The sequence below is a fragment of the Nannospalax galili genome, unplaced genomic scaffold (assembly GCF_000622305.1).
Source record: "Nannospalax galili isolate Female #2095 unplaced genomic scaffold, S.galili_v1.0 scaffold1364, whole genome shotgun sequence".
NCBI lineage: Eukaryota > Metazoa > Chordata > Mammalia > Rodentia > Spalacidae > Nannospalax > Nannospalax galili.
The window spans coordinates 161,117-174,636 of NW_008350758.1; the positions used below are offsets into that span (position 1 = coordinate 161,117).

Genomic DNA, 13,520 nt, shown 5'->3' on the forward strand with positions numbered 1-13,520 from the left:
TACTAATTAACATGACATAAATTTCTATGGTTCCTCCTCAAATATAAAACATTTTTAAAATTTGATTTGTGTGTGTGTGTGTGTGTGTGTTTCACACAGAACATCCCAAACCATCTTATTCAACTATACACCCACCTCTCAGATGGCACCCTCCCATAGCCTCCCACCCCAACTAGAGTCCTTATAGTCGGAAATCCCTGCTACTGTCTGCTGAATTGTCGGCACCGCAGCCATTCCCCACTACTTGCCCTTCTGTTGAATCTAGTCAGCCTATCTAGAGGTCTTTGTTTTAGGAGGGTCAGCTGTTCCTCATCTAGCAATAATCAATTGTCAATATTCCTTTAGATAAGATTGGGGTCTGCTGTTCATTTTCCCAGTTCTATGCTGGGTTACTATCTGCGAATCTCTTGGGCCACCCTGGTGAACAACTCAAAGGAAGGTATCTCCCGTCTGGCATTGTTTCTTGTTATGTAGCCTTTAGCTATGCATATAGACTCTTAAGAAATTATATTGACCCCTTTAATATTGGTTATACTTTCCTTTGGGTGTTTAAGGCCTTACAATTGGCCCAGATAAACCAATTTATTTTTAAGGCCATTTGAGGATCTGTTCCTCAGGGGTCATATGGGCTTGGTAGGAGCCCCTGGCTCCTTTCTTTTACCAGTTCCGCCTATGTGAAGATAAGTTAAAGGTCCTGCTCAACCATGGTTGGCTTCTCTTGGAAGTATGGAGGAAATGATTCCTCTGTGTTGACCCTCCTCTTTGTAGACTGGACACTGGTTCAAGTCCACCTGATGGGGTCTCCTTGGCCTCCTTGATCAAGAGGACAGGTGACCCACCACAATTACAGGACATTTTGAGAGATGCTCATAGTCCCCGAAAACTAGTCGACCTAGGAGGGTAAGGAGCAAAAACTGTCCTTTATGTCTCTCTGACTAAATTAGTATAGGCCTCAAAGTATGTCTATTAAACATCCAAGAAGATTAGTTCCACCAGTCTGGTACTTTTAATTACTGTGTGTCATGTAGATAAATCTTGAGCAAAGACCAATTGTTCTCAGATAAACCTTACCTAGACATACATTTCTTGATCTGCTATGTATAATTTGTCAGTAGGTTGTAGGAGTAATATGGTTCCCTCTGGTTTTCAAAACTAGCTAGGCATTGTTTATCTCTTGCATTGTCTCACCCCTCCATCATGGTTTTCCCATTTATGGTGCCTCCATTTCCCCCCTTTCTCCCTTAATACTCTTCTCCTACAGTCCTACCTCTTGAGCTCCTTCTTTCCCTTTATCACCTAGGTTCCTTGTATACCCTTCCTTCCCCACTCCCTTAAACTAACCCCATTTTTATCCATATCTCCCTTATTAAGGCCTGTTTCCTCCTGTTCTTCTCTTTCAGGTTCTTTCTTTTCCTTTACCTCCCTGTTTCTTTCCATTATCCTGGTTCCTGTAGTTATGTCTGGATACACACTCACTTATCAGGGTTTGGTTCTAGGATCCACATATGAGGGAGAACATATGTCAATTGTTTTTCTGAGTCTGTGTTACTTCACTTAGTATAACAGTTTCTAGTTCCATCCATTTACCTGCAAATTTCATGATTTTACCTTTCTTTACTGCTGAGTAACATTATTCTTTTTGCTCAATGCTGCTTGGTTATCTGGGGGCTTTTGTGCTTCCATATAAACTTTAGGGTGTGTTTCTCTAGTTCTGTGAAGTATACCATTGGGATTTTAATGGGATTTCATTGAATGTACAGATTACTTTTGGTATGATGATCCTTTTCACAATATTAATTCTACCAATCCATGAATACAGGAGGCCTTTCCATCTCCTAGTGTCTTCCTCAATCTCTTTCTTTAAATATGTATAGTCTTAATTGTAGAGATCTCTAATGTCTTTGGTTAGGCTTTAATCCTGAGTCTTTGGGGTATTTTGTTTTGTTTTGTTTTTGCGTCCACAGTGAATAGGAGGTTTTGCGTGAATACTTTCTTAGATTCCTTGGTATATAAAAAGGCTACTTTTTTGTGGATTGATTTTGTAACCTGCTACCTTACTGAAAGTGTTTACCATTTCTAGTAGTGATAACTTGATAACTTGAACAATTCTTTTCAAATTAGTATCCTTTAATTTTCTTCTTTTGTCTTACTGCTCTGAAAAGGAGTGGAGATAGTACGCAGCCTCTTCTGGTTCCTGGTTTTAATGGGAAATCTTCCAGTTTTTGTCCACTTTGGCTCAAACTCCTAAAGGTTCATCAGCTGGGAAGAAAGTGTCCATTCACATGAACAAGGGAGGGTATTTCACATTCAGTTCGCAACACATAGTGCACCATATAGGAGCGTGTTAGTTCAGTTAGGAGCTTTCTGTTTGCCATTCATTAATAAGATATATTTAGCTTTTATTATTGGTGAAATCATCACCAGCTTTTGGAATCAATATTATACTTGGTTCCTAGAGTTTAAATTTATCTTTTTCTTTCTGATTAGTGGGAAATAATTGGTATTTTCTGTTTCTCTTTGGTCATGTTTGCATGTCTAGCAGCAGTTGTTTCTATAACTGAAATGATGCGTTTATCGTTAAAGCTTTTCAACAAAGCTGTGTTTCACGGTGTCAGTTTGGCAGGCTGGTTTCCGCTGGTTCTGTCTGACACTGCAGTGCACATTTCCTACAGTTTCTTTGTCAGTGGCAGTTGCTGCGGGGATCTGGAAATGCATCTCTTCAGTCCTGGCTGGGCTTCCAGGCACATGACAGGGCTCTGGTTAACTTCAATCTTGGTCTGGCACCAGGCACGGCCCAGGAGCAGTGAAGACTTGTTCCTGTATTGACATGTAGGCTGGTAGCAGGGCCAGGGACATACTTAATATGTAGTCAGGAATAGTGTTGAGATTGTCACAGGGTTTTATTTACTTTTATTTTGAGAGGTTTTAAATTTTTGTATTTAAAATTCTTTCAAATTCTAAAACTTTATACAATTTCAAAACTTAAATATTTACCTGAAGTGACTTATAATGTTTAATTTTATTAAATTTCTGTGTGTTTCATACAAAACCTCTTAACCATCTTTATACAACCTCCCCCATCATTACCTCCCACAGCCCCCCCCACCGGACTTCATACATTCTGTCATAACCTTTAAAGCCTGTTGAGTAGAGTTCTGTTAGTGTGCTCAGGCCTTCCTGTTAACCAAAGCTTACATTTTATACTTTTCTCTTTATTGATACATTTGTTTTGGGTGACTCCGTGTACATAACACAGTCTGCGTGTTTCCCCCTCGGTCCTCTCTGCTTCCCTCCCACCATGTCGGCCTCCCCTCCTCCCGTCTCATGTTCTCCATCTTCGTGATTTTTTGTTTTGTTTTCTGTTTCACTGAGTTTAACTAGGGCAATCTGTGTGATCATGGGTTTGGAACTGTAGTTCAGAGCCTGGGGGCATCACCAGGTGAACAGAACTGCACAACATCCCTCCCCTTCTCCCAGAATCTGCTAGGGGTATGACCTCTGTCTTCAAATTTTTTATACTGAACCTGCTAAGTTTTCTATTGCACTTTAAATGCCATTGTCCGGATGCTGTAAACTGGAGGTTCAGCCAGCACAATTCACCCACTTAGAGCACCTTTTGCTTCATGCAGCTCAAGCCTGTCCACAGCTATGCATCCTCCCAGGAGGAAGGAAGAGAAAATCCTCCCTTTGGTCAAGGCAAGTCCACAGTGATACTTGAGGATCCTGAGCACAGGTGTCACTGCAGATCTCCTCGTGATGTTCCTCCTTTTCCCAGCCTCTCCCTCCACCCACTCTGGGCATCACCTCACGTTCAGAGCAGGATGCATCCTCAACTTTCTACCCTGTGAGGGAACCACAACCCATGTGATGAGCAAGACAAACTGTGAAGAGGGGGGTAGGAGATGGCTGAGGTTGCTGAGGGGAGGAGGTGTCACAGGCACAGACACATCGAAAACCACCTTGCTCTTAGAATATGAAACAGTTCTGGGAAATGGGCTGACATTATTTGTAGAGGTTTTTTTCTGGGGAACTGCTGTAAGAATCATCTTTTTGTCTCCTTGTCATTAAACTTCGGGGAAGATGGCACAGATATGTGGATAGGTGAGGAGTCTATGAATTGAGGGGAAAATGTCCATTTAAAAAGCAAAGGTGGAAGTGGAAAAGGAGCATCAGTTTCTGAAAAATGAGCTGCAGCGGGGTTGAGTGCTGGATGCTGTGACTACTGAACCGTGCAGTCGGCTGACAACGCCTGTCTAGTGTGTAGACATGGACTCATTCATGTAGACACTGTATGTGTAACTTTTCTGTAGGCTTTGAACTAACACATTTCCTTCCATTTTTTCACACCAGCTAAGGATTGTTTATGTCTCCTTTCTATCTGCCTGTCTAACCCTTCCATCCGCCCTCCCCAGTAAAAGTACCAACATTAACCCATGATATACGAGTATCTCTGCAGTAGGGTGAATCCTTTTGGTGTATGGCAAGGAGTTGTATAAAGGGATCTTTTTACCTTTGATAATATCTGTCTCTTATGGTCCCCCCTTTCTTGAGCTCCTTCTTCCCCTTTGAAAGACACACGTTTCCTTGAAAAACCTCCTCCCCGCCCCCATTTTACCCATTTCTGCCTTGGTGACATCTGTCTCCTACGATTCCTCTCACTGGGGCTCCTTTTTCCCTTTATCTCCCTGTTTCCATTCCATTTCCTGGCTCTTACAATTACATCATGATATATACTCACATGTAAGTATTTGGTGGTAAGATCTACAAACAGGAGAACAGACATCATTTGTTTTTCTCAGTGTGTGTTACTTTACTTAGTATAACAGTTTCTAGTTACAGTTCATTTACATGCAAATTTGAAGATTTTGTCTTTTTTTTTAATCGCTGAGTAGAACTCCATTGTGTAAATGCACCACATTTTCATTAACCACTCGTCAGTTGAGGGACACTTAGGTTGCTTCCATCTCTTAGCTATTGTGAAAAGAGCAGCAACAAACATGGATGTACAAATATCTCTGCAGTAGAATGAGTCCTTCGGGAGTGGTATCTGGTATAACCAGATCATATGGCAGGTTCATTTTTAGGTTTTTATTTGTTTGTTTGTTTGGTCCTTTTGAGACAGGATCTTCCATTTTTAGCTTTTTAAGACTTCTCCCCAATGCTTTCCTTACTGGTTGCAACAGTGAAAGACAGAAGAGACCTCTCTTCGAGTTGTTGGCCAGGGTAGTCCAAGAGACTTCAAAAATTACACAGGCTGTTGTTACAGCCCTTTATTATGTCCCAGAACTTGCAGTTAAGTCCCTACTGCTAAAGACAGTACATATGTCAGACACAGGACTTGAAGCAATGGAGCTGGACCTGACCTGGAAGCCTCCCCCGTGAAGACTAGCTCTCATAGTTTTAGAGGGTACTACGCAATCTGGGAAAGGAGAACATCAATTGAGGGTCCAGCTCCATCTTTAAGACCTGCAACAGTGACCCACACAGCAAACGATATTGGTGCAGAGGTGGCAAGTCCCACTCAGCTCTAGTCAGAGATCTCTAAATGCTCACGGAAAGCAGTAAGGGCAACATGCAAAATGTGTCCAGTGCTGTATACACTACATGGTGATGATCTAGGAAAAGGACTGCCATTTGCACAGGTCAGACTCAATCAGAGAGAGGCTAAGAACAGAGGTTGTTTATTTATTTGCTTATCCAGTGAATTGAGAAACACATTTTGTCCACTGCTGGTCTTGTCCCAGTAAATAAGGGGAACCACAAGATACATGTGGTCTTCCAGTCATACTGTTAAAGGCTAAGAGAAAATAGAATTTTTAGAAAAATAATCTCCTATTATAAGAATGGCCTTGAAGAGGTACTGCTGTGCAGTTAGAGCAAGCACAGTGGGCTCATGAGAGCTGGCATCTGTGCTGCTGCAGAGGAGGTTGTTGGAGAAGATCTCTCCAAGAGCAGAGACCTGAGCAGGGATGAGCTGGGCAGTCATCTGGAACGCAGCCACTACAAGGAAGGGGACTGGTTCTGCGAAATCTGATAAGGTTGAGGGAGCTTAGAGGATTCTGGGAGCATACGGGAGGCCAGTGAAGGAAACCAACCAGAGGGAGAAAGTCATGCAGGCATCTGGAGCCTTCTATTGGTTTAAACTAATTCATAAAGTTAAGCAGAAACTATGAAAAAATACAAAAATAAAGATAAGATAAAATTTCAGTTTCAAAATTATAAGATTGTAAACCAAGTAAAGGATTGAAAGTGAGCTGTTCAGTTAGGAGCCTGCTACATTGCCAACAGATGACAGTGGATTAGCCCACAGAAAGGTGGGCAGAAATGGATAATGGCGCGATTTTGGAAAATAGAATCTTTAAGATTTGGTGACAGGATAATGCATGTCAGGGAAAGAAGGTTTGGATCCAGTAAGAGCAACAGGCTGTATGGCAATGCCATTCTCTGAGATGAGGGATCATGCTTGGGGTAGAATCAAGGGCTGTATTCTGCCTAAACACTGTTGGAGATGCTCATGAAAGAGCCAATGAGAAGTTGGGTGAAAATTTTGGAACCCTGAGGAGGGTGCAGATTACACATCTTTTAAAAGGCACCGCAGTGCACACTTAGCAGCGAGAGGGGAGGGGCCAGAGCCATTGACGCAAACCATTGGAGGTTATGAAGTTCTGGTTTGTGTAAGAGAAAAGAATAACCTGGAAATGAACTGCTGCTGCATTTTTCAAAGTGGGGCAGGAGAAATCCAAATAGCAAGTTTATGGAAAACATTGTGTTGATTGCAAGAGGTTTGGGACTCCCGTTATTATCCATCTCCATAAAAAAATCATGGTTATGTGTCTTGACCCTGTGTACTTTCTCTATGACATGCACATCAGACTGAGTGGGAGAAATTAAGTGGCCTCTCGTTGGTCCAGGCTTAAGCATAGTCTCAGTCATTCATATTCTCTCTCTCTCTCTCTCTCTCTCTCTCTCTCTCTCTCCCTCTCCCCCTCTCTCCCTCTCTCCCTCTCTCTCTCCTCTCTCTCTCAGCTTGTGGCCACCCTTCTGCTCCTGCTTCCTGAGTGCAGAGATCTCACTTCTGAGCCACCACACCGACGTCCAGCATGGCTCCTTCCTTCCTGCTTCTTACAATGTGAACACAGGAAGGCTGGCTGTGGCCTTTCTGACTGACTCTCTGCCCTTTGCTCAGGCTGACGGAGGATTCGAAGGGACCAACATGAAGGTAATTGATCCCTCATCTGGGTCCCTGCTCATGGGGGTCTCATTCTAACCAACAAATTCATCGAGAAGATTCACTCAGTGTGTCACTTAACCCTCCCTTGACTTTTTATCCATTGACACTGACAATGTCAGTTGGGTTTTTGCTGGTTTAGTAAAGTATCTCACAGATTCGTAGCTTAAAACACTGACCATTTATTTGGCTGCAGAGCCTTTGGCTCCGCCAGGGCTTTCTGGGGTCTGTCTGAACTTCTGCTAAACTCAGGCACTCTCTCATGCATCTGTGGTAAGTTAGTGGTTCAGTATCAGACATGGTCTGGATACAATCACAAGCGTGTGTACCTCAGGGCTTCCTAAACTTTTTCCATCCACAACCCCTTATTCCAATACAATTTTTACCATTTTTAAAACTGAATTTGTGTGCACTTCATACAATACATCTTAGTCACATTTAGACCCCCCTCTCCTATCTGCACTCCTAATAGCCCCCCACCAGGTTTCATGCATTCTATCATACATGTTAAGGCCTACTGAGTAAAATTTGTGTGCCCAAATGTCCCTCGGTGTGAGTTCATTCACTGGAGCCTGGTAATCTATCTAGCATCAATCCCTTAAAGAACACCAACTCTCCAGTTCAGCAGTGATCAGTTACCAGTCGCTCCTTAGCTAAGGTTTGGTCTTTTTCCCATGGCCCCACTTCTATGCTGAGTCTTTATCTGGTTTCTGGTGTCTGGGTCTTGTGCATGCTCTTGCCATTGCTGTAAATTCATATGGGCAAGTTTCCAGCCACTTGGAAACTCTGCTTCTTTGCAGTGGTCCACCACCCCTGCCCCCTCTTCCACAATGTCCCCGAGCCCTGAGTTGCGGAGATTTAATATAGGAGTCCTATCCAGGACCGTGCACTCTGCAGTCTTTTATTCTCTACCTTGTGGCCTTCTCTGTTGACCCCCATCTGTTATATGAGGAAGCTTCACTAGAGACGTTGAGAGGTGCATTAATGTCCCCTGTCCTCTCTGTTCTGCTGTGTTCCCTGAGTATTCACCGCAGAGACTACATTATAGATGTGTCACTTAGGGATGGGCACCTCACAGACATATGTTTTCTGTGTGTGAACAGTTGTGGAACTCTGTCTTTGTCCCCACCTGCTGAAAGATGAAGTTTCTTTGATGAGTGGTGAGAAGGATACTTGTCTGTGCATACAAGGATATATATTTAGTGTACAATATCAAGTTATGTTGGTCTATGGGTATGACAAAAGTAGGTTTTTCTCTGGGATCTATGACCTCCCGAGCCATGTGTGCTTGCTTACAGTACCACATATAACTTAACTCCCATTGAGGAAACTTGGGTCTAATTAGATACTATTGATTGCCCACAAGATAAAAGTGCAGTTACATCATCAAGAGAGATAATTTGCTTGACCAGTCACATCCATTATTAGACCTTACAGCTGAGTTGGACCATTGATGATTTCCTCCCTTAGCAATTTGTGTAGTATCCGTGGTACTATGAGTGCTAGCCTTCACAGAGGAGGCTTCTAGGTCAGTTCCAGATCCACCACTCCAAGTTCTGTGTCTCAACTATGTCCTGCCTTTAGTAATAGGGTTTTACCTTCACATTCTTAGAGGCAATCAAGAGCTGTGGCAATAGCCTGTGTTATTTTAGGGGTCCAGTAGACTATTCTGAACAATGACTCTAAGGAAAATTTCTCTTATCTGGCATTGTTTCTTGTTGTATAGACTTTAGCTGTGTGTGTGTGTGTGTGTGTGTGTGTGTGTGTGTGTGTGTGTGTTCAGATGGGCTTTTGAAATAATACATTTCCTTCTGGGTTTTTTGGATTTTAAAAGCAGTTGGTTCTATAGAAGTTCACTGGTAATCACGCATACACACACACACACACACACACACACACACACACACATATATATATAGAGAGAAAGAGAAAGAGAGAGAGAGAGAGAGAGATTAGTAGAGTATTCTGGATATTAGATCCCCCCCCATAATCTTGCCTAATTCACTATTCACAATATGTAGTATTTTGAAAACTATATAAATTAAACATGGCCAAATTAGAGCCATCTGACAAAATTTCATATAAAAACACAGCCTTCTGGTATTTTGCACCATCTAAGAGTCTTTTTTATCTCTCTCATTCTGTATAACCCTCCCTTCTCCCTTCCCAGATAAATAACTCCATGTTCCATTTCCCCCTTGATAACCCCTGTCTCCTACTGTTCCCCTCTCCAGGGCTCCTTCTTTGCCTTGACCCCCATGGTTCCTTTCCATTTTCCTGATGCCTGTGGTTACATCAGGATATATACTCACATCTAAGGATTTGTAGACTAAATCCACAAATGAGAGACAACATACATCAACTATTTTCTGAGTCTGTGTTACTCTACTTAGTATAATTGTTTCCAGTTTCATCCATTTACCTGAACATTTACCCATTTCGTGATGGGGGTGTTGAGGCCATTGATATATAGAGTTATTATTGGAAGATTTGGTTGTTTTCTGTCGTTTTATTTTCTGTTTGTGTTCTCAGTGTTATTTTGTGTTTTCACACATTAGGCTTTCGTTTGTTCTCTTTCTGTAACCTCTGTGTATGGTCATTTCTTCAGCCCTTTGTATTGCTTTGACTCTTCTCTTTAGGGCTGGTTGGGTGGACGTGAATTCCTTCAGGTTCTTTGTATCATGGAAGATTTTTCTTTCCCCTTTGATTATAATAGACAGTTTTTCTGGGTAAAGAAGTCTAGGTTGGCATGTATGATCATTTAGAACTTGGAATTCTTTGCTCCAGACTTTTCTAGCTTTCATAGTGTATGTTGACCTCAGCTGTAATTCTGATGCGTTTTCCTTGATATAAAACTTGGTGTTTCTCTCTTGTGCCTTGGAATGCTCTCTCTTTGTGTTTTTACATTTAGTGCTTTTTCTACGATATGCCATGGGGAGTTTCTGTTCCGGTTCTGTTTAATTGGTGTTCTGTGTGCTTCTAATACCTCTATAGGTAGGTCTTTCCTTGATTTAGGACGTTTTATTCTATAATCCTGTGAAGACCTGGCCAATGCTGCTGGTTTGAACTTCTTTTTCTTTCTCTATTCTGTGATGCACAGATTTGGTCTTCTCTTGGTGCCTAACACTTCTTGCATATCTATTCCTCTGTTTTTAATTTTTTCGTAATCTTTTCTTGAGAGCTCCAATTCTTCCTCTTTGCTGTACAGTCTTGATATCGTGTTCTCCATTTGACTCATTCTGTTTGTGAGGTTTTCATTGGTCATTTCAAACTGGTTCATTGAGCTTTTCAATTCCATCTTCAATTTAGCTTGTGTTTTCTTCAGTATTTCTATGTCTGTGAATTCACTTCTCAAGTCCTGGATTGTTTTTGTTATTTCTTTTGGCCATATACTTGTATTTTCTTGAGCTAAACTCAGAAATTTTTTCCTGTCTTTTAGAGTTGTTTGAGTTGTTTGTGAATTCTCTAAAATTATTAAATTCTTTGATCATGTTTATGATTGTTCTTTTAAATTCTGCATCCTGGGGATCCTCTGCATTGTTACCATTGTAGTACACGTCTGTAGAGCTTGTGAGTTTTGGTGAGGACATTTTTATCTGGGTTTTTAATACTATTTGTGTGTTGGCATTGTGATTTAGGCATACGGATTTATTTTACTGGTTGTGTGTCTGATGTGAAATTTTAGCCTGCCTCTTTAGTTGAACTTTGATTGTTTATATTGATGATATAATTTGGCTACTTTCTAATCAGGATGAGTAGTACATAATCCATGCTTCAAGTTCTTTTGGTGTTTTTATTGGCAGGACAGGATGGATCCAAGTTTCTTAGTCAAGACCTCTCCAGCAGGGCAGAGGGACTTAGACCCAATTCATGACTATGCAGTCCCAGTGGCCTGGTTCTGGCTGGCTGGCCCAGACCCCTCAGGGAGGAAGAGCAGGGAGGAAGCAGAAGGAGACCTAGGTCTAAGGTGGGGTGGGGACAGAGTAGGGAAGTCCTAGCCAGCTAAGCAGAGTAGATGTACGCCCTGGAGCCAGGAGAACCGAGCTAGTCCAGAGCAGGGGGTCCAATACCGATTTTGTGGGACTTTCTTATAAGGCTAGTCTAGAGGTCTCAAGTGGTACAAGCAGGAGCGGGCCGAGGCCCAAGGTGGGAAGGGAGACAGTGTGGGGAGTCTAACCTGTCAGCAGAATAGAGGTGAGCCCTGAGCAGCTAGACTCTGCCGGGGTTCGAACCAGCGACCCCCGGGCAGTGATGATTGGGGATGAGTCAGCACGCTGTTCACCAGCCCTCGCTGCCCCCTGTACTGGGGACACTCAGATGCAATGGGGAGCCTAGTCAGGCAGGGACACATTTATTGCTGGTGTTACAGAGCTTATAAAGGCACCTGGAAATCCGCCCCCGCACCAAGGGTGTATCTTAAGGATGGTCAATTGCTGATCATGCACTCCTCAGAGGTGCGGAAGTATTCTTCAGACTTTCAAAGCAAGCCAGGCCACCGCCCCCAGTAACTTCCTTTTGGACCTATGCAAGGTGGGGGTCTTAGGTCCCCACAAGAGTGCAGGTGAAGGGTCTCCAGATGGAGTAAAGGAATTTTTGTTCACAAGTTCTCTCCAAAGTACTTGTGAGTCTCTCTCTCTCTTGCTCTCACTCTCACTTCTCCTCTGTCTTCCCTCCCTTCCCCTCCGCATCCTTTTTTCATATATAGTATTTCCCAACACACTGTAGCTTTATCCCTACTTTTTAGATGGTGCCATCTGGAGAGATGGCTCAGCCGTTAAGAACACTGACTGTTCTTGCAGAAGACCCAGGTTCAAATCCCAGCACTCACAAAGCAGCTAACAACTGTCCCTAACTGCAGTTCCAGGGGATCCGACAGCCTCTTCTGTCCCCTGTGGGCATTGCACAACACAGGTTCACTTACCTACATGCAGGCAATACATGTATATACATAAAATAAAAATAATAAATAAAATATTTTTTAAAAAATTTATTTGAATGAATTTTTACTATTTTCATACAAGTAGATGATATGCAGATCCCCTAACATCCATACCTCCTTGAACAATTTAATGGTCTCTCTTATAAACATATAAGCTGTAATAAAGTCTTATCTGTGTCCAGAAATGTCCTTCAGTCCATGAAATTCATGGGCACACCACTGAGCTTCCAGAGTTTAGAATGGATGCCGGAAAGACTGTCAGTTGGAAGGAAGTGCCCCAGTCCCTCCAGCGTGCAGACACATCTGGACAAGTCCAGTGCTTTGCTTGAAGCAGCAGCAGCAGTTGCATTCACAGTGAGAAAAGCAGGAAGCACAGCATGTGCGATCCAACCATGTGGGATCCGACAACCTTAAACCCTAAGGAATCTTCAGATCCATCCAGTGTGAAGCTTTCCCAAACTGACGCCTTTGGGGATTGTCTAGAGATGAATTTCACAGATCGTGATTCATAAATCTGGTTCTTTTGCAGCTTTTTGTTTGTCAGGTTTTGAGACAGAGCTTCACAGTGTAGACTAGGCTGCCCTGGAGCTCACGATCCTCCTGACTCTGCCTCTCCATTGTTTGGATTACATCTGTATACCACTGCACATAGTGACAAAAGTATATGTTTAGTAAATGTTTCTTTTCCTCCTGGGACTCTGATGCAACTGGACCAGGAATCTGAGACTGTGACTTTGTTGCCTTAGTGAGCACACCACTCCACAGACAAGAAAATCCGTGTAGACTAAGAACATTAAAAAGAGATTTAGTTCAAGTTGGTGTGCTTTGGTGTCTCCTGGAAGACCCCACAGTGCCCAGAGCTGAGGAGGTTGCAGCTACAGGGAATTCTCACTTTTCAACTTGTTCCAAAGTTAAACTCGCTCACACCTCTACAGAAATTACCTTTTGGTCTGCATTAGGGGACTGTAGACTGTCTAATTAATGTGTTTTTCTCTCCAGTGCCTCTAGGAGGCACCTTACCTGCTCACTGGGGAACAGGCAAGGAGACAGGCCCATCCTCCAAAGGAAAGCCTGCCTTGCAAAGATGAGGGAGTGCTGCTTGCCACTGCTGGCCCGTCTTCAAAAGTGGCTGTGCCATTTTTCATGGCTCTCAGTAAACAAGGAGCGTTCCCGTGGCTCCGTATCCTGGCCAGCGTCTGTGCTGTCAGTGTTCTGTAGTTTGGCTGATGGGGAGGTATGCAGTGGTATCTCAGCATTGTTACTTTTCCTGGTGATGTTTGGTAGGGAGACTTTCCCATGCAGTGCTTTTCATCTGTATGAACTTCCTGGGTGAGGTCTTTGGCCTGCTTTTAC

The 13,520-nt window shown here is 42.9% G+C and overlaps 1 protein-coding gene across 1 annotated transcript in view; it reads left to right on the forward strand.

Annotated features, from left to right (window-relative positions):
• The first annotated feature begins 7,188 nt into the window (after window positions 1–7,188).
• LOC103745885 (GTPase IMAP family member 7-like) overlaps window positions 7,189–13,520 on the forward strand; it is a 13,426-nt gene continuing 7,094 nt past the window's right edge. Inside the window, exon 1 of the mRNA XM_029570832.1 lies at window positions 7,189–7,219. The gene's annotated coding sequence lies outside the window, so the exon portion shown is untranslated. The remainder of the gene's footprint in view (window positions 7,220–13,520) is intronic.